The 18,635-nt window shown below is 49.8% G+C and overlaps 1 long non-coding RNA gene and 1 pseudogene across 1 annotated transcript; one reads left to right on the top strand and one right to left on the bottom strand.

The window, feature by feature from the left end:
- Positions 1-3,360: 3,360 nt before the first annotated feature.
- LOC106825355 (interferon alpha-inducible protein 27-like protein 2) lies at positions 3,361-18,586 on the bottom strand (annotated as a pseudogene).
- LOC139045723 (uncharacterized) lies at positions 16,720-17,384 on the top strand. Its single transcript, XR_011504750.1, has 3 exons — positions 16,720-16,853; positions 16,954-17,054; positions 17,249-17,384. It is a non-coding gene; the product is annotated as an uncharacterized lncRNA (long non-coding RNA).
- Positions 18,587-18,635: the final 49 nt, after the last annotated feature.

Raw genomic sequence — 18,635 nt, 5'->3', positions numbered from 1 at the left:
TGGTAAAGAACCCGTGGGAAGTGACCAACGTCCTGATTCCACTACTACCCGTGATGGGCGCCTTCCCCCAGGTGAGGATGGTTCTTTTCTGGGTTATTTCCAGGAGATCTGGAGCCTTAAACTGGCTCCCTGCCCACCAGCTCCCTCCCAGCTGCCTCCTCGAGCACCTGGCCTGTTTTCAGGGAGATAAAATTATTTTTGTATTGAATCAGACAATTGCAAACTGATGAAGAGATTCAGGGTAGGGGGTGAGTGGGAAGCTGGCGTACTTCAACAGGTTCCAGCATCTTCGGGCCAGGCCCAGCCAGACTCTCGAGTGTCTTGGATAACAGGGATTTCCTAGAGGAAAAGGTAAGTGAGAGGGACAATTTTTCAAAAGTGAAATTGTGCCAGGCTTTCCCTGACAAATTGCAAAGACTTAGGGACTGTCCACTGTTTTGGGAGATTTCCCCCTCGGGCCTTGGCATGAGGCCTTGTCCTGGGTAGCCAGGCTCGGGGTCCGGCCCCAAAGCTGAGCTGTGTTGTCTGCTGGGATTCCGACACACCTGGGCCTGTCTTAGGTCCTGGCAGGTGGGTCACTATGAGACAGACTGTGGGGCCTCCTGTCTGAGCCTCATCCTGAGGGATGAGGATGGACAAGGCCTGAACACATCCGGATTTCAGGAACCATCTGCTAGAGTGCTGGCTGTGCGAGCTCAGCCCTGTGGGACGCTGAGGGGGGCCCGAGGAGAGGGCAGGAAGCTGCCCTGGGCTGAGACCCCGAGACGAGGAGTTGAGTGAAAGGTGACCCCAGGGAGCACCAACAGGGGAGTGGGAGATGAGACAGGGAAGGACAGGCAGCCAAGAAAGGGCCGTTAATGAGTGAGGCTGCACTGTGGGCATCTGAGGCTCGCTCCTGTTGGGAGACAGTGTGGGCCGGGCCTCAGAGTTGGCCCCCTGAGGGGTGCGTATCCCCCGACTAAAATCCATCACTGGCTGAGGGCTATTCTGGGGGCACCAACACCTCGACACTTCCAGCCTGCCTTGTAGGCCTCAGGGGCAGGGCCCAGGAGGGACAGTCACAGGTGCTGGTAGCAGGGTGCCCGGCAGGTACTGGGAGAGTGAGTGCCGGGGATACAGGCAAGGCTCCTGCAGTGTCTGCTGCACCAGCTCAGGAGAGAGAGGTGGCAGTACTTATACCCAGAAATAGAGACGCCTCCTGTATGGGCCTATAGTGGGAGGTCGGTTTTGTCAGGAGTTGAGCTGGGTCTGGGCTTTTTTGCTGCTCCGGCTGCTGTCACTGCTCCACCAGTGTTCTGCCACACACCCATCTAGGTGAGCAGTGTGGGATAGGCTGCTGAGAGACCAAAGAAAAGGCCGGGAGGCAGCGAACGAGACATGTGTGTTTATTGGGAGTTACTTACATGGATGGTCCAGTGGCAGCTGGCTGGACAGCATCGTGCCCCCGCTACCGCCCCCTGAGAGAAGCCAGCTTAAGTAGGCAGTGGAAGAAAGGCTGCGTGCTTACCAAGGGGGACTGTCCGTATGCGACCTGCATTCCAAGGACCAGTACCCCCACCACCCCCAGCTGAGGGCCTCCGTGTTCCCTCAGACCATGAGGGTCTTGGGGCTAACTCTCCCACAGGAAAGCAGCTGGGTTGGCCAAGCCCAGGACTGTTATCATCGTGAGTGCTGGCATGTAGACCAGACAAGGAGCCTCAAGGACACATGACCTTTAAAGGGGCACACCAGCTAATGCCCCTACAACCAGCTTCTCATCAGCATTTCCTTGTGCTTCTCATGGACGCTGCTCTTTCTCAGCATCTGCTCACCCAGGATTCAGACGTCCATTTGGTGTGTGCATCTTGGAGAGAGTCCCTCTGCACCCCTGCTCCACCCACAGTGTAGACATTTGTTGCTTGTTACTTGCTGGCCTGGCGGCGGGGGCAATGGGGTTCTCTGTGGTCCCTTCTAGCTCAGTCTGAGCAGGCCCTGGGGGCCTGGGCCTGGGGGTGGGGTTTTCTTAAAGTTGCCCCACTCCAGTGGTGGGCAGGTTCTAATTGTCTGGGCCCAGGAAGGTTGAGCACCCCAACCTGAGTGGCAGAGGTTTTTTCTCTTTTTTTGTCCCATCAAGAGAGATTTTTTCCCGTGTTCTGGCGTCTACGGATTTTCCTGAACTTCCCCCAGCCCCATAAGGGGAGAACGAAGGTGGCGAGCTGCCACTCCCCTCCTCCAGTCCTGCTCAATGAAGGAGGTTTTCTCTGGGTTTCTGCCTGCCTCCAATCTTTCTTGGGAGCACCCAGCAGGTCCTTGCAGAAGAAGCTGCAGGTTGGCTTGAAGCATCCTTGCATCTGTAGCTCCCCAGGGTTCTATGCTCGTTCACGCTGGCCCATACTCGCCCTTGAGCTCTCAGTTAAGACTTGTAGCTGACTTCTCGCCTGCATGTGCTGCGGCCCCACCTTCCTCCATGCTCTGCCCCAGGTGGCTCAGTGCTGTCCTTGGAGGCACCTGGCTCTCCTGAGAGTTCGGGCCATCTGGCGACCCTGCACTTCAGCTCAAGAGAAGTTATGATTTTGTAGGTCGTCTGGCTTTTTCTTGGTGTCAGGTAGGAGTGATGCTCTCTCCACTTTCGACATCCTCGGCAGGCTTCCTTCTCGATGTGTTGACGAGTGGGCTACAAAATGCAGCATGTGCTCCCTGGAGGCCCCCTCAAGACTATCTACTGAAGTGTAAGCAGAAATCGTAGAACTTCTATTTCTTTCTGTTTTGTATCTCATCCTTAAAAAAAAAACTCCAGAGAATCAGACCTCTCTGGCAGGAAGTGAGCCCTCTCTGGAAGCGAATGGACTGAGGGGACACCCAGAGTGCTTGTCACCAGACATGGCATAGTGATGGTTCCTGACTCGGTCTCCTCCCCGTGAAGGGCCCAGAGCCCCATTGAACACCGGGCATACTGTCCTGGCCGGGTGTTTCCTTGTTGGCCTCCCCACAGGACTTTGAGGCAGGCAGGCAAAGGCCGGTGTCTTGTTCATCTCTGCATGTCAAGTGCCCATTCACAAGGGAGGGCAGAGGGCTCTGTGCCCAGTGGCTTAATATGCATCTGGTACCCACACCCCAGCCTCCCAACAGGAACCACTCTCAACTCCATTGTTGAATGAGGGGTAAACTGACGCCCCTGGAAGGCCCAAGAATGGCCCTGGCTTACATAACCCATCCCTTGTAAGCCTCGACCAACCAAAGCCTCCTGCCAACTGATCTGTGCTTGGTCAGCCTGCCTCCTCCCTCTGCCCCCCTACAAGGCAGGCTGGGGGAATGGGGAGAACCAGAAACCTCCCATTCACATCCCCCCAACCAGGGCTGCAAGGAGCAAAGACAGGGAGGTGCATCTGCCACGATCTTTATTTCTCAGGCTTCTCTAATCTGAGTGGGGCTTTTGGTTCTTGGGGTCCGACTTGGGCACATTTTCTTCTGGCTGGTCCTCGTCTGCCTGGCTCCCCTGGTGAAACGGGACTTTTATGAACTTTGCAGCAAGGCCCCCAATAGTTGACCCAGCGGAGGCCAGGAGGACGTTGGATGACATGGAGAGTCCAGCAGCCCCTGAGGAAGAGACAGAGGGTGGGCACAGGGAACCTTCAGTGGTCAGCGGCCTGGGCCCCTCAGGAGGCCCAGAGATCCTACCTGGATCCTTCCTCTAGGTCCTGACACCCCCAGGGCTCTGCTTTGGGCAAAGGATACTGGGGGCTGAGAAATAGAAGAGAGAGATGAATTCACAGGAAGTGAGAGACAGAGGAGAGTCAGACACAGACCCCAAGAGCTACAGGGTCCCTCACTTTACACAGGAAGCTAGGAGGCTCAGAGAGGGGAGGGGTCCTGCCTAGGCCACCCAGCTGTCAGATTTGGGTAGGGCTGGATCCAGAGCTCTGGGCTCCTTCCCTTCTTCTCCCTTCAGAACCCCTCATGCCTCCACTCCCACCCCAAACCTCACTCAGAAGGAGCCAGAAAGAAGACAGTTAGGGAGAAACCGAGGACCAGGGATGTTGAGGACCCTGGAACTGGAGGGAGGGGCCAGGCCCTCCCTCAGGCTTAGCCTCTGGGCTGAATCCTCTCCTGGCTCTGGCCTCCTCTCCCTCCTCTTCCTGCCGGGGACACTCACCCACGGACTGCAGAGTGGCCACCAGGCTGCCGGCTGCAACGCCACCCCCGTTGGCGATGGCGGCCGCGGACATCATCTTGGCTGCTATGGAGGAGGCGACGATTCCTGCCCCCGTGAAGCCCATGGCACCTAGCACCACGGGCACAGCTGCCACGGCCACAACTGCAGGGAAGAGGAGCTTTGGGGTCGGCTCCATGAGAGGGACTCCCCAGATCTCCCTGACATCTTCCTGGGGGATGAAGTGGGGAGTCTGCTTTGCTCTTGTGAGAGTCATGGGGCAGGAATGGGGGCCTGAGGCAAAGGAAGGCTGTAGATGTGGAAACAAGCGAGGGGACGGGCTCACAGGAGAACCTGGATCCCAGTTCTGTTTGTGCCTCTTTTTTGCTGTGAGCCTGGGCCTCCTTTGCTCACCCACCCTTCCTGGGCCTCAGTTCCCCTTGTGTAACGTAAATTAGATCGAAACATGCAGTGGTCTTCAAACTTCTCCTTTTGGCTAGGAAATTACTCTCTCTCCCCCCAAGCACAAGGTCAACAGAAGATACATCAGAGCTGCTCTTCTGAAGAGGTGATGGGGTGGGGGCTTCTGCCCTCTGCCCCTGAGGGCCCTGTAGCACTGTGTGGGGGTCTCCCCAGGGCTCCTTTATATCTACAGAGCAGTTTAGTCATAGAACTTTCCACAATGATGGAAATGTTCTGTATCTGCACCATCCAATATGGTAGCCACATGTGCTATTGAGCACTTGAGATGTGGCTAGTGTGACATAAACATTTTTATTTTCTTTAATTCTGGCCACCATATTGGAGGACGCTGGCCTAGGGCACAGGTGGAACCCTCTGCGTTCGCTGCACGAGGTGCCTGGGTTTGTAATAAGTTCTGAGGAACCAGACACAGCTCAGCTTACACATTCCCTACAGAGCTCTGGATGACCTCACTGGCCCTGCTTTCTAGGGGAGGAATCGTGGGCTCAGACAGATCACTGGCTCGCCCAGGATCGCATGGTTTGCACTTGGGAGAAGCTGAGGGTAGATCTGGGATGCTGTTTATGGCTTTGCTTTGGTTCCTGTGCTCCAAGGTTCTTGTCACCCTGAGTATCCCACTGCTATCCCCTCCCTACTCCACCCCTCCCCACCCACATCTTGGGGCTTGAGGGAATTCTGGGCTTGGTCAAGCCCAGTTGCTCCCAGAGACCCAGGGCCAGAGGCAGATGGGGGCCTCAGCTCCTTCCTCAAGAGACTCACCTCCTCCGATCACAGCTCCAGCAGCAACCTTGGCTGGAGACAAAAGGAACATCTGTGAGTGCCTCGCACTGGCCTCTCCTGCATTCCTGGATGCTGCCTATGGTGGGGGAGGGCTCTATGGACTTGGAACCACAGGAGAGAATGGCCTCTGCCTGGCCTCCTTCTGCTTTTCCAGGGAAGTCTGAGTTACTGAGAATGCAGAGGTGGATGGAGGATGTCCCGGCTCTGTGATGCTCCAGATGGGGAAAGGCCCCTGCCTTCACAAAGCTCCATGCTGCTCTTAATGCAAATACACTCAGTATCTTTTTCTCAAAAATACAAAAACAGCATCATGGTGGAGTGAGCCTTCCCAGTAATCTCTCCCCTCCACCATACAATGAAAAAGACATTCATAGTCCAACAGAGGACATCCAAACACAACACAAAAGAGGTCTGAGAGACCCACGCAGCCATACAATGGAGGTCAGAGAGGCTGGAGCCCTGCCTTGGAGGAGGTGGAATTGGGTAGGAGAAAACTTCGCTCCCTCCCCATAAGACTGCAATCTGGGACCACGCAGCCTCTGAGAGGGAAGGAAAGGGGGAGGGGAAGACTGTTTGTGGGAAGATCAAAGATCCCCAAGGTCCCTCACAGCCTAGGGGAAAGCCCCTACCGAGGTGAAAGCTAACATGGGGGTGACCTCAACAAGCCAACACCCCAGGAGAGCAGACAGGGAGGGCAGAGCAAGCAAACCCTGAGAGCACACAGGAGAAAGTGGCCCTCCCCCACCCACCCAGCGCTGGCTCCAGTGCCTGGAGTTCAGTGGAAGCAGAGAGCTCAGAATATGTGGCTCTTGACCCCCTAGCCAGTGGCAATAGGTGGTAACTGAGACCAAATAATACCACGATGTGCAAAAATAGAGCCACACCCTTTAGCAGTATCAAAAATTATATTAAATCTCCAGACCAGAGAGAAAATGAGAAGTACCCAGAAATCAGTCCTGAGGACACAGAAATATATAATCTAAATGACAGAGAATTCAAAATAGCTATCATCAAAAAACTCAATGACTTAAAAGAGAATGTAGAGAAACAACTCAACAAGTTCAGGAGCTACTTCACAAAAGAGATTGAAACTATAAAGAAGAATCAATCAGACACATTGGAGGTGAAAGACACAACAGAAGACAGAAAACAAAATATGGATTCCCTGAACGGTCTAGCAGACATCATAGAGGAGCCAATCAGCATAACCAAGGATAGACATGTTGAAATGCTCCAGATAGAGGAGGAGAGGGAACTAAGACTAAAAAGAAAGTCTCCGAGAAATATCCTACTCAATTAGGAAATGCAACATAAGAATTATAGGTATTTCAGAGGGAGAAGAGAAGGAGAATGGAGCAGAAAGCTTGTTCAAAGAAATAATAGCAGAGAACATCCTAAACCTGGGGAAAGAGATGGAAATCCTTTTGGAAGAGGATGCAAGATCTCCTAAATATGTCAATGTAAAAAGACCTACTGCAAGGCATATAGTAGTGAAATTGGCAAAACTGAATGACAAAGAAAAAATACTAAAGGCAGCAAGGCAGAAGAAAATAACCTACAAAGGAACCCCTATCAGGCTTTCAGCGGATTTCTCTGCAGAAACCTTAGAGGCTACAAGAGATTGAAATGACATATTCAAATCTTTGAAGGACAAAAACTTTCATCCAAGAATACTCTGTTCAGTGAAAATATCCTTCAGATATGATGGAGAAATAAAACCTTTCCCAGATAAACAAAAGCTAAGTAAGTTCATAGCCACAAGACCCACCCCCATGAGAAATCCTCAAGATGGCCCTCATACCTGGAAAAAAAATGAGAACGAATGATTTCCTGAAGGCCAGGTTCTGTTCCATTGATCTGTGTGCCTGTTTTGTACCAGTACCATGCTGTTTTGATCACTATGGCTTTGTAGTACATTTTGAAGTCAGGGGTTGTGATACCTCCAGCTTTGTTCTTTTTTCTCAGGATTGCCTTAGCAATTCGGGGTCTTAGGTTGCCCCATATGAATTTTAGGATTCTTTGTTCTATTTCTGTGAAGAATGTCATTGGGATTCTGATTGGGATTGCATTGAATCTGTAGATGGCTTTGGGTAGTATGGACATTTTAACTGTGTTTATTCTTCCAGTCCCTGAGCACGGAATCTCTTTCCATCTCTTCGTGTCATTATCAATTTCTTTCAGTGATGTCTCACAGTTTTCATTGTATAAGTCCTTCACCTCCTTGGTTAAATTTATTCCTAGGTACTTTATTCTTTTAGTTGTGATTGTAAATGGAATTGTATTCTTGAGTTCTCTTTCTGTAAGTTTGTTATTAGAGTATAGAAAAGCAACTGACTTTTGTCAGTTTATTTTGTACCCTGCAACTTTACTTGAAGACATTACGCTAAATGAAATCAGCCAGTCATAAAAAGATAAATACTGCATGATTCCCCTTACATGAGGTTCCTAGAGTAGTCAAATTCATAGAAACAGGAAGTTGAATGGTTGCCAGGAGCTGGGAGGAGGAAGGAATGAGGAGTCAATGTGTAACATGAACAGAGTCTTTCAGTTTTGCGAAATGAAAAGAGTTCTGGAGATGGGTTGCATGACAATGCCAATATACTTAACACTATTGAACTGTACACTTAAAAATGATTAAATTGGTAAATTTTATGTGACATGTATCTTGCATGATTAAAAAAAACAGAGTGCACTTTTTGCTGCCCTGCCCCTGGCGGGCCACACCTTAGGAGTGAGACTGCTCTGCAAGGGTGTCTCCTGGGAGAAGGACATTAATGACCAGGCCATAAGGCATCAAGGGAGGAGGATAACTGGGGAAATGAAACTTACTCATGCCCTGTGTGCCATGGGGCTAACAGGTCAGCGCACTAGCAGTGGCCTTTGGGAAATATCTGAGCCTGAGCTTATGCCTGCTGGCTGACCAGGGTCCTGAGCAGCAGACGCTTGTGAAGAACCTAAGGCCAGTATGAAGGGTCTCTCTGCCACCTCACTGTACATGACCTGGCTCTGGGAGACCCCTGAGAGTGACCTAATCCCACCTCTGCACTTAGAAACAAATCAATAAGGCCCAGAGAGGGCATGTGACTGGCTCTGGGTCACTCAGCAAGTCAGCAGCAGAGCCAAGACCTGAAGCACAGTTCCTCTGATTCTGGAGCATCATTTACTTCATCTCCCATGTACACTGTGTCCTTTTTCTGACAGTGTGGGTGTAGTAGAGATTCCATCAGGGACGTGTGCCTTAATACTGACAACTTAGAAGGTTGAGCTGAGCAGTAGGGGTGGGGTAAGGTCTGGTGGATTGGTGCCCAGGGCCCAGTTACCTGCAGTGGAGAATTTCCTGCCTTTATCCTTGGGTGGGTCTGTAGGGTCAGAGTCAGAGTCAGAGTCCGAGTCAGATCCATCCGGCCCCTGCGGTGGCCCCCCAGGAGAACCCGCTGAGGCCTCAACCACGTTGGATGACTGGGAAGGTTTCTCCTCCTCTGGAAAAGGAGAGGTGGAGGCCACAATGGGGTGGGCAGCTGTGGGACTGCAGGCCCCAGGCCCCTGAGGAGAGCATGAGGCCCAGAGGCCCCACACGACGCTCCCCCCCTGCCATTTCCTGAAGCTCCCAAGAATTTTGATGCGGGGAGAGGACCTCAGCGGCAGCTGCACTGAGAGGTGACGGGAACGCTTGGAGGTGAACCCAAGGAGAAGACAGAGAAAGGGAGACCTGGCCACCAACCGAGAGCTCGCAGGTCCCTCACTTCACAGAGGGGGAGGCTGAGGCCCAGGAGGGAAGAGACTTGCTCAGACACCGTGCACCTCAGGGGCAGCTCCAGGCCAGAACCCAGAGCCTGTCTGCCCCAGGCCACACATTCCAAGCCCTGGGCCCCCTCACCCTCCAGGGCGTCCCCAAGGGCACTCACCATCCAACTGAAACTCCTGCAGAAGGGGGTCAGCAGCAACTCCTTCCCTGTTTTCTATGGCTTTAGCTGACATCTCGGTGGCAGTGTGGGGACACCACGTGCAGAGCCTGCGGCCACCACTGTCTTTCCCAGAAACAGAGTATGAAAACCGAAAGTGCCCTGCCTGGTTTGTGATGGACTGGGGTGGGGACAGAGCACCTCTCTGTTGCCCTGAGCCCTGCCCTCCATCCTATGGCAGTCTGTGGGCCACTTCCAGCATGCCCCCCAAATCTGCACTGACCGTGGCTTTTAAAGTTAGTGACTTTGCTTGGCTCCCTGATCTTCAGGGTTCTGTTCAACTCTAATGTCCCATCTCTGTCCCCTGCCCTCGCCCCCCCACCCAGCCTAAGTCTTAGGGCTTGAGAGTGACCTGGGTTGGGACACACTGGTTTCTCTCAAAGACTCAGAGGAAAGGCTGGCCCAAGCCCCCTCCTGGCACATACTCACCTCGGCCCACAACAGCTTGGATGGAGGCAAAGAGGGGTGCCTGCCCCCACCCCTTCCCCACTTCCCAGGCCCCACCTACCTTGGGAGGTAACTGCCTGAGGATGCACAGCAGTGTCTGAAGTCCTGTGTGGAGTGAGGCTGCTAAGGACTCCAGCCAGCTAAACAGTTCCAGCCTGGGTGAAGTTCAACCCCACAAGCCTCTCATCCGGGGCTTGGTGCCAGTTAGACCTCACCTTTGCCCTGCTGACACAAGGATGGAATGAGTGTGGGCTGGTCTTCTTCAGGATAGCCCAATTCCAACATGTTCCAGAGTCAGGAGCATTACTTTCCCTCTCAAAATCCCCTTCTTGGATATGTAAGAAACGCATAGTCCTCCTTTTCATTACACTTGGACTGCATATCTTATGAACTTCATTTTTCATGAGATTACCCCTCCTGGCCCCCCCAAGATGTACAAATTTACAATACAAAATATTTAAAATTCTCCAACAAAAGGCATAGAGCCCTAATCCCGTATCTATAATAACCAGGGAGGACACATGGGTTGCTGGTTAACAGCATGATCTCTGACCAGTGGCCTGGGTTGGAATCCTTACTAGTTGTGACCTTGGGCAAGTTCATTAACGTTGATGCGCCTTAGCTTGATGACACACAGGCAGTCAGAAAATACACCTATTGTGACATTTACTTGGTTCTGTCCCACACCCGTAGTGGAATAAGTCTCATGAAAGTATAGATTTGCCTGTGTTTTTCTCTTGGGTCAGTATTCAGGAGCTCAGTAAATATGTTTTTGGGAGTTTTTTTTGGTGAGGAAGAGTGGCCCTGAGCTAACATCTGTTGCTAATCTTCCTCTTTTTTTTCTCCCCAAAGCCCCAGTATATAGCTGTATATCCTAGTTGTAGGTCATTCTAGTCCTTCTATATGGGATGCCACCACAGCACGGCTTGATGAGTGCTGTACAGGTCTGCACCCAGGATGCCGACTGGTGAACCCCAGGCCGCCGAAACAGAGTGCACAAACTTAACCACTGGGCCACGGGGCTGGCCCCAGTAAATACGTTTTGAATGAAAGAAAGAATAAGGAGAAGAAAGAGGAAAGTGAGAATCGCAGTGTGAAGCTGGGGAAGAAGGGAAGGGCAGGAAATGAACAAAGTGGCAGAATTAGGGGCAAGAGAGGCCAATGCTTGGGATATCCTTGAACGTTGAAGGCAATGAGGTTTTGCCCCTGGTGCCAGATGAGATGAGGCAGCCAGACCAGGGCCCTGCCCGCCCCGCAGCCCCCAGCCTCATTTAGCTTTGGAACAACAACCCAAACAGTTCAGCCACAACTGCTCCAGTTTGTCTAGGATCCTGCCTGAGCACCATGCCTGGGACAAGTCGGGGAGAGGTTTCCAGAGCTAGGTTGTGGGACCTCCTCTTCTCTATCAGTTGGTATCGACTCTCCCTCGTGGAAGAGTGCAAGGCATTGTCGACGCAAATAATCCATAACCAACCTATAAATCAAAACTAGGATGAGTTTATTATGAGCTAGAGTCAGGATTATAACCCAGGAAGGCCTTAGAAGGTGTTCCAGAGAAGCATGGGTTTCAGTAGTCTTACATCTTTTTAGAACAAAGAAGATACATTAAACACACCCAGGACACATTTTCAAAGAGGTATTCAGTTGCAAATTAGCAGGTCAACATGACCATGATGTCAGGAAAGGGACTAACCCAGGCGTTACCAACAGGGTGTAGGAGGGAGGGCAAGGATGCCTTCTTTATCTGGAGAGAGATTCCTTACTTTAATGGATAAGCAGATGTACAATGTGTTTGACAGGCCCTAAGTCAGGCTTTCTAATTCAAGCCAAGTCAGCTTTGAACTTGAATAGTTACCCCATATACCTCAATATGTGAAAATCTCTTGTCAGCATCGAAAGCATCCTCCATCCAGAGAAACAGAGAAATTGTGTCACTAGAAGAGAAATTTCCTGTCACTAGAAGACAGCTGGAAAGACAGTCTGTGAGACAGAAAAGAACGGTACCATCAGACGACGTGTGATTAAAAGCACCATGAACAAGGTGAGGACAAGTGACCTATTAAGGGGAAAAAAACCCCCAAATATTTGACCATTGGTATCCCAAATGTAAAGAGAGTTCTTATGAATCAATTTTTGAAAAGAATTGTCTTTAAAAAGGAACTCCTGGGGCCGGCCCCGTGGCTGAGTGGTCAAGTTCGTGTGCTCTGCTTCAGCAGGCCAGGGTTTCGCTGGTTCGAATCGTGGGCGTTGACATGGCACCGCTCGCCAGGCCACACTATAGGATAGGCCATAGCCATCCTACAGGTAAGGGAAATAAGGTGAGTTTACTTGAGCCAGAGTGAGGATTATAACCCGGAAAGGCATTGGAAAGCATTCCAGAGAAGCATGGTTTTCAGTACAGTCTTATATCTTTCTAGAACAAAGAACATACATTAAACACACCCAGGATACATTTTCATCAAAATTTCACGGAGGTATTCAGTTACAAATTAGCAGGTCAACATGAAACCGGTAGAGAGTTAGCAACTGATGATTAAGTAGCTAGGAACGAAAGTTTTTTTTTTCCTTTTTGCAATGACTGATTATAGCTTTTAGCTGTTTAACCCACCCATTGTTAACTATGCTGTTTAGGCAATATGCTTTCTGACTCCTACTAGGCTCTGTAGGGGAGGAAGACATTTCTTCTACTCGCTCTGGGTCCTTCTGGCCAGAAAATGAATTAAATTCACAGCAGACAGAATAACAGGAGAAAATTAAACAAAGCTTTATAACATGTATAATGGGAGAGGCTCAGGCAAACTGAGCAACATGCCAAAATGGCTGAAGCCACCACCCTAAATATCATCTTCAGCTAAAGGCAAAGGAGGATGTTAGGGGTGGGGGGGTCAGTTATGGGAGATTACCAGAAAAGTACAGTAAACAAGAGACAGATCATTATGCAGATTTGTCCTTGCCTTCTGCATTGATAAGAGTTTCTAGAGATAAGGTCATCCCCCTTCTTCCTGGTACAGAGAGAGAGACACCTTTACAGATGGTGGTTTCCTTTACAATGTAAACATCTCTTAACAAAGGGTAAGTAAATTCTACTTTTCAGAGTTTGTTTCCTGTCTGGAGGTTTTAAAAGTAACTGGCTCAGGGGCCAGCCTGGGGGCACAGCAGTTAAGTTCACACGTTCCACTTCTTGGCAGCCCGGGGTTTGCCGGTTTGGATCCCAGTTGCGGACATGGCTCTGCTTATCAAGCCATGCTGTGGCAGCCGTCCCACATATAAAGTAAGGAAGATGTGCATGGATGTTAGCTCAGGGCCAGCCTTCCTCAGCAAAAAGAGGAGGATTGGCAGCAGATGTTAGCTCAGGGCTAATCTTCCTCAAAAATAAATAAATAAATAAATAAATAAAATAAAAGTAACTGGCCTCAAATAATCCTCATGCCAAAGAGACATATCTTGGGGTAGTTAATTCCAGTCCCTCACAGCTCCTATAAATAACAACTCTCTGGAGCCTGGGTCCCCATGGTAATGGGTGTGTGAGCTGTTTTTCAGGAATTAAAACTCCCTGTCCACTTCAGGCCAGCTGAGACCACCAACTCATCAACTGGGCCCACAGAGACATCTGATAGGCGACCTTTAGACCTCAAGAGGCTAAAAACTCGACCCTCAGATCATACAAACGTCGCCATTTGGTGAACGTGGGTCCTATGAAGAGGCATGAAGTCTGACTACACTTGCACAGATCACCAATTACCTCACCTCCAATCACCTCTCTCCACATTTCCAACCACCTTGCCCCATCCCATAAATATCCCTGAGTCCTTGTTTTCGGGGAAGCAAATTTGAGGCTGATTGCTCTCGCTTCCTCGTGTGGCTGCCTGTAAGTAAACTCTCTCCGCTGCCATCTCGCTGTCTTGGTGTTTGCCTTTCTGGGTGGTGGGCAAAAATAAACCTGGTTCAGTAACAAACATGACCATGACATCAGGAAAGGGACTAATCCAGGCGTTACCAATCGGCTGTCACTGATTGGAGGGGAAGTATGCATTCTTAGGAGAATGCACTCTTTAATGGATACGCAGATGTACAATGTACGTTTGATAGGTCATAAGTCAGGCTTTTTAGTTCAAGCCAAATCAGTTTTGAATGAATAATTACCTCACATACCTCAATACGTGAAAATCTCGTCATTAGTAAAACAATGTTTTAAAGAAGATATTGTGTGTGTGTGCACGTGTGTGTGTGAGATGCATCTATCAGTTAGGATTTGGCCCCAGGTAACAGAAATCACTCCAGCTACTTAAGCAGAATGGATTTTAACATGGAATTATGTGCGTACAAAACTGTTCCAGAGTTGAAGGAGGAAGTTCTAGGCTGAGGTTCCAGGAATGACACTGTGGGGGATTGGAATTGGTCACCCCAAGATATGTCTCTTTGGATTATTTTGGGCTGGTTACTTTTAAAAACTGCAGACATGAGAGAAACTCTGAAAAGTAGAAGTTACCCTTTGTAAGAGACATTTACATTTGTAAGGGAAATCTCCATCTGTAAAGGTGTCTCCCTCTCTGCACCAGGAAGAAGGAGGGATGACTTATCTCTAGAAACTCTTATCAGTGCGGAAGGCAAGGACTTAAGTCTGCATAGTAACCTTACTCTTGTTTACTGTGCTTTTCTGGTAATCTCCCATAACTGACTCTCCCCACCCCCAACATCCTCCTTTGTCTGCAGCTGAAGATGGTATTTAAGATGAGAGCCTCTGCCATTTTGGTGAGTTCCTCAGTTTTCCTGGGTCTCTCTCATGTATACATGTTCTAAAACTTTGTTTGATTTTCTCCTGTGATTCTGTCTCAATGTCCATTTAATTTGTAGCCCAGCCAGAAGGACCTACAGCGAGTAGAGGAAATGTCTTCCTCCTCCAACAACACCCTCCTCAGAATAACACTGAAGAACTGGGCCGCCAACAAGGCAGTGACCGCTGCTATGATCAAGAAACTAGGGTATCAGGAAGCCACTGTCCCACCTGTTGGCTCTGAGACCAAAGTGCCTCGGATGTCGCCTATGCTGGTAAAATGATGCATCTTGATAAGGTAAGAAGTGGATCCTGGGATGGTTTACTGCTGCAGCCGAAAACCAAATCCCCACTACTGTTCTTGGCAGCAAAAGCAGAAGCACAGCCCTGTCCCCTGTCGGTGGTTCTGGGACAGGGCAGTCTCTTGGCAATGACATGCAGGTCATTCGCAGACCTGGTGCTATGAGGGAGTCTGGAGGATGCAGTCATTAGCTTTCTATCATGGAGGGTTCACGGCAGAGGATGAAACAGAGCTGAGGGAGTACATCACCAGTATCTGCTCCAGGAAGTGAATAACGAAAAACACCCATTGTCTGCACGGGACGAGGAAGGGTGACTCCTCACACCCTACTGGAGGGGGTTATGTTCTGACATGTACTTTCTGGTCAGTGACACGGAAACATGTAGTAAAGGATTTCATTCCATTTGACTCAGAAATTTTGCTTCTTGGAATTCATTGTAAGGAATCAGACATGCAGACGAAAATATCAGCACATGAATGATTATCAAAGTGTTACTAACAACAGCAAGTTTGAAACAACAGGAAACAGAGCACACAAAATTTTATACCTCCCATTAATACCATCCTATGTAGCCACTGATGACAGAGGCGAAAGCAGGTCTACCATGAAGGAATGAAGGCTGGCTCCCCCTGACTACTTCCAAGACCCTGGGAGTGATGCTGGCCATGTGCTCACATTGCTATTATCGTTATTATTTGCAAAACAAGAATATTTTAAGAGTAATGGTTAAGACTACTGTCCCTTTCCAACCTGACTTCCGTCTGTCATACTTTCCCTGGTTTTGGATGGCATTGTAGGGCTACTGACATTGAATTGTAATCCTCTATTTTTTTCTTAAAGAGTTCTCCCTCCCCAATTATGTATGCTTCAGGGCCCTAAAACCTAGATCTGACCCTGGTTATAGACATATTTATTGACATGGGGCATTGGTCATTAGGTATTGTCAGGTAAAAGAGGCAATTTACCAAAAAGTGGTAAAGGAAGACCTCATTTTGTGTTTATATGTACGTATGTTTTTTGTTTTGTTTTCTTTTTTTTTTTTTGGGAAGATTAGCCCTGAGCTAACTACTGCCAGTCCTCCTCTTTTTTGCTGAGGAAGCCTGGCCCTGAGCTAACATCCGTGCCCATCTTCCTCTACTTTCTATGTGGGACGCCTACCATAGCACGGCATGCCAAGCGGTGCCATGTCCATCCGCACCTGGGATCCGAACCAGCGAACCCCGGGCCGCCGAGAAGCAGAACGTGCAAACTTAACCGCTGCGCCACCGGGCCGGTCCCCTGTTTTTCATTTTCTAATGCATGGTCTTTGGAGATTCTTAAGAAGCCTAGGCAAGGTGCTAGATGAATTATGATGCCTCGGGTATAGGTTACTTTTACCATCTGAGTCAGAAAACAGAGTTTTCTGGTACCACTGCTACTCACACCAATTCTGACACCAGATGTGTGGGTTTTCCCACACCAAGCATTCTCCACTTCTCTGTGCTTTTGGTGCCTTGAGGGTCAACTGGGTGGAGCTGTGAGAGATAAAGGGCAAAAAGCTATTTTAACTTAGCTGGTGCTGTTTGCAGATCTCTCTTGCCTGTCGGACAAAGCTGGCTCTCTCCTGTCACGGAAGACGTCCAAACCAAAGCTACCCTTTTCTCTCCTAGGATGTTGTGATGGTTAATTTTATGCATTAACTTGGCTGGGCCACTGTGCCCAGATATTTGCTCAAACGTTATTTTAGATGTTTCTGTGAAGGTGTTTTTTTGGGGAGGAGATTAACATTTAAATTTGTGGACTTTTGAGTAAAGCAGATTACACTCCACAGTGCGTGTGGGCCCCATTCAACCAGGTGAAGGCCTGAATACAACAAAGACTGACCTCCTTTGGGCAAGAAGGGGTTCTGGCAGCTGACTGCCTTGGGACTATTCCGAGTCTCCAGCCTGCTGGCCTACCTCATCTGATTTTGGATTCGCCAAGCTTCCATGATCACTGTGAGCCAGCTCCTCAAAATAAATCTCTCACTCTATGTATACATATCCTGTTGGTTCTATTTCTCTGGACAACCCTAACTAATACGGATGCTTTTGTCAGTTTTTCAGAGGTCTCCAGAGAATCTTCACCGTGCACCATTTTGACCCCTCAAGATGGTCCCCAAGTCTTACGTCAGGGATCCAACTTCTAGTCTCTCTCTGGTGAGGTCCCTTTTCTCACCAAACAGCCCTGGTAGGAGAGGTTCTGTCAAGACAACCCCCCAACCCTCCAAGGCGTGTAACTAGCCCACAGAGATATCAACTCTGATATCAGTTTCCCCACATTAAACCCAGCATATATGGGGTTAAAACTAAAACACTCATTCCCTGCTTACTCTCTGGCTTCCTGGCTCCAGAATCCACTATCCTCCATGGAGACAGACACTGTCAAGGACAAGCACCCGGACTATCTCCTCCCACAAAGAGATATGGGCTGGTGGGAAAGCTGCTGACCAGGAAGGTCATGAGCTCCCTCTTGTCTGCAAGTGTCTCAAGGCCAAAGACAGGCTGGTGGGAAAGCTCCGACCAGCAAGGCCATATGCTCCCCCTCCCCTACCTAAAACCCCAAATAAAAACCCTTCCTTTTAGCTTTTCGGGGAGTTTGGGATTTCAGCGTTAGCTGCCCTCTCTCCTTGCTCAGCGCTGTGCAAAAATAAAATTCCTACTTTCTTCCACCACACCCGGTGTCAGAGACTGGCTTGCTGTGCAACGGGTGAGCGAACTCACTTCAGGTTCGGCAACAACAGGGGACAGGAACCTTTGTCCTGCCACGGAGGGACATGCAGCCTTCCTCCTCACTCTGCCATCAGAGACAGCTCCAGTCTCTCATAATCAGATTTTTTTTTTTGAGGAAGATTAGCCCTGAGCTAACCTCTGCCGCCAATCCTCCTCTTTTTGCTGAGGAAGACTGGCCCTGAACTAACATCCATGCCCATCTTCCTCAACTTTATACTGGGACACCTGCCACAGCATGGAAGCCTGTGCCATGTCTGCACCTGGGATCTGAACTGTCAAACCCCAGCCTCTGAGAAGCGGAACCTGCGAACTTAACCACTGTGCCACCGGCAGGCCCCACATCATCAGATTTTTTGAGCCACCACTTAGGCACAGGCTCTATGCCACCCACACTCTTGGGGACACACTGGCAAGTTCCCCCAAGTAATGAATTAAGCTCTGTCCCATGGTGGCTCCACAGGGGGTGGAGAGGCTTGCCTGACCTCAGCTTGGTGAATTCTCCCATTGTCCTTTAGGACTTCCCAAGGTCACCAGACACATAGACAGTGTATGGGAAAGGTTTCCCAGATGGTCCGGTGATACCCACATGGAAAAGGTGATTATCTATCGTGAAGCTGATTTCTCTGCATATGACAAAGGAGCCAGTTTAGCCTGGTGATTAAAGCATGGCCTTTGGAGTCAGGCCAACCTACCCCAACCATCAGTGAACAACAGACGAGGCACGAAAACACTGGGGAAAATAGCACCTCCAATACAGCATTTAGCATAAATGCTAAAATGTTTGCAGGGCTCCAGGCACATAGTAGGTACCCAATAAGTGCATAGCCACTGCACTAAAAGTAGAACCAAGAAAACTTACGCTCCGGCGCGTGAGCGGCCGCAGAGTCCTTGCGGATGGAGTAGACCCGGACTGCTTCCTAACCCCGGAAGGGGCCCCGCCCGACCAAGACCCGCTTGCCACGTCTCCGCGCTCCCGCACGCGCACTGCCAAGGTCTGCAATCCCGCGC

This window comes from Equus asinus, chromosome 7, assembly GCF_041296235.1.
Source record: "Equus asinus isolate D_3611 breed Donkey chromosome 7, EquAss-T2T_v2, whole genome shotgun sequence".
Classification (NCBI taxonomy): Eukaryota; Metazoa; Chordata; class Mammalia; order Perissodactyla; family Equidae; genus Equus; species Equus asinus.
Note: the sequence above shows the minus strand (reverse complement) of the source record. Positions and strands in the feature narration are given on the sequence as shown.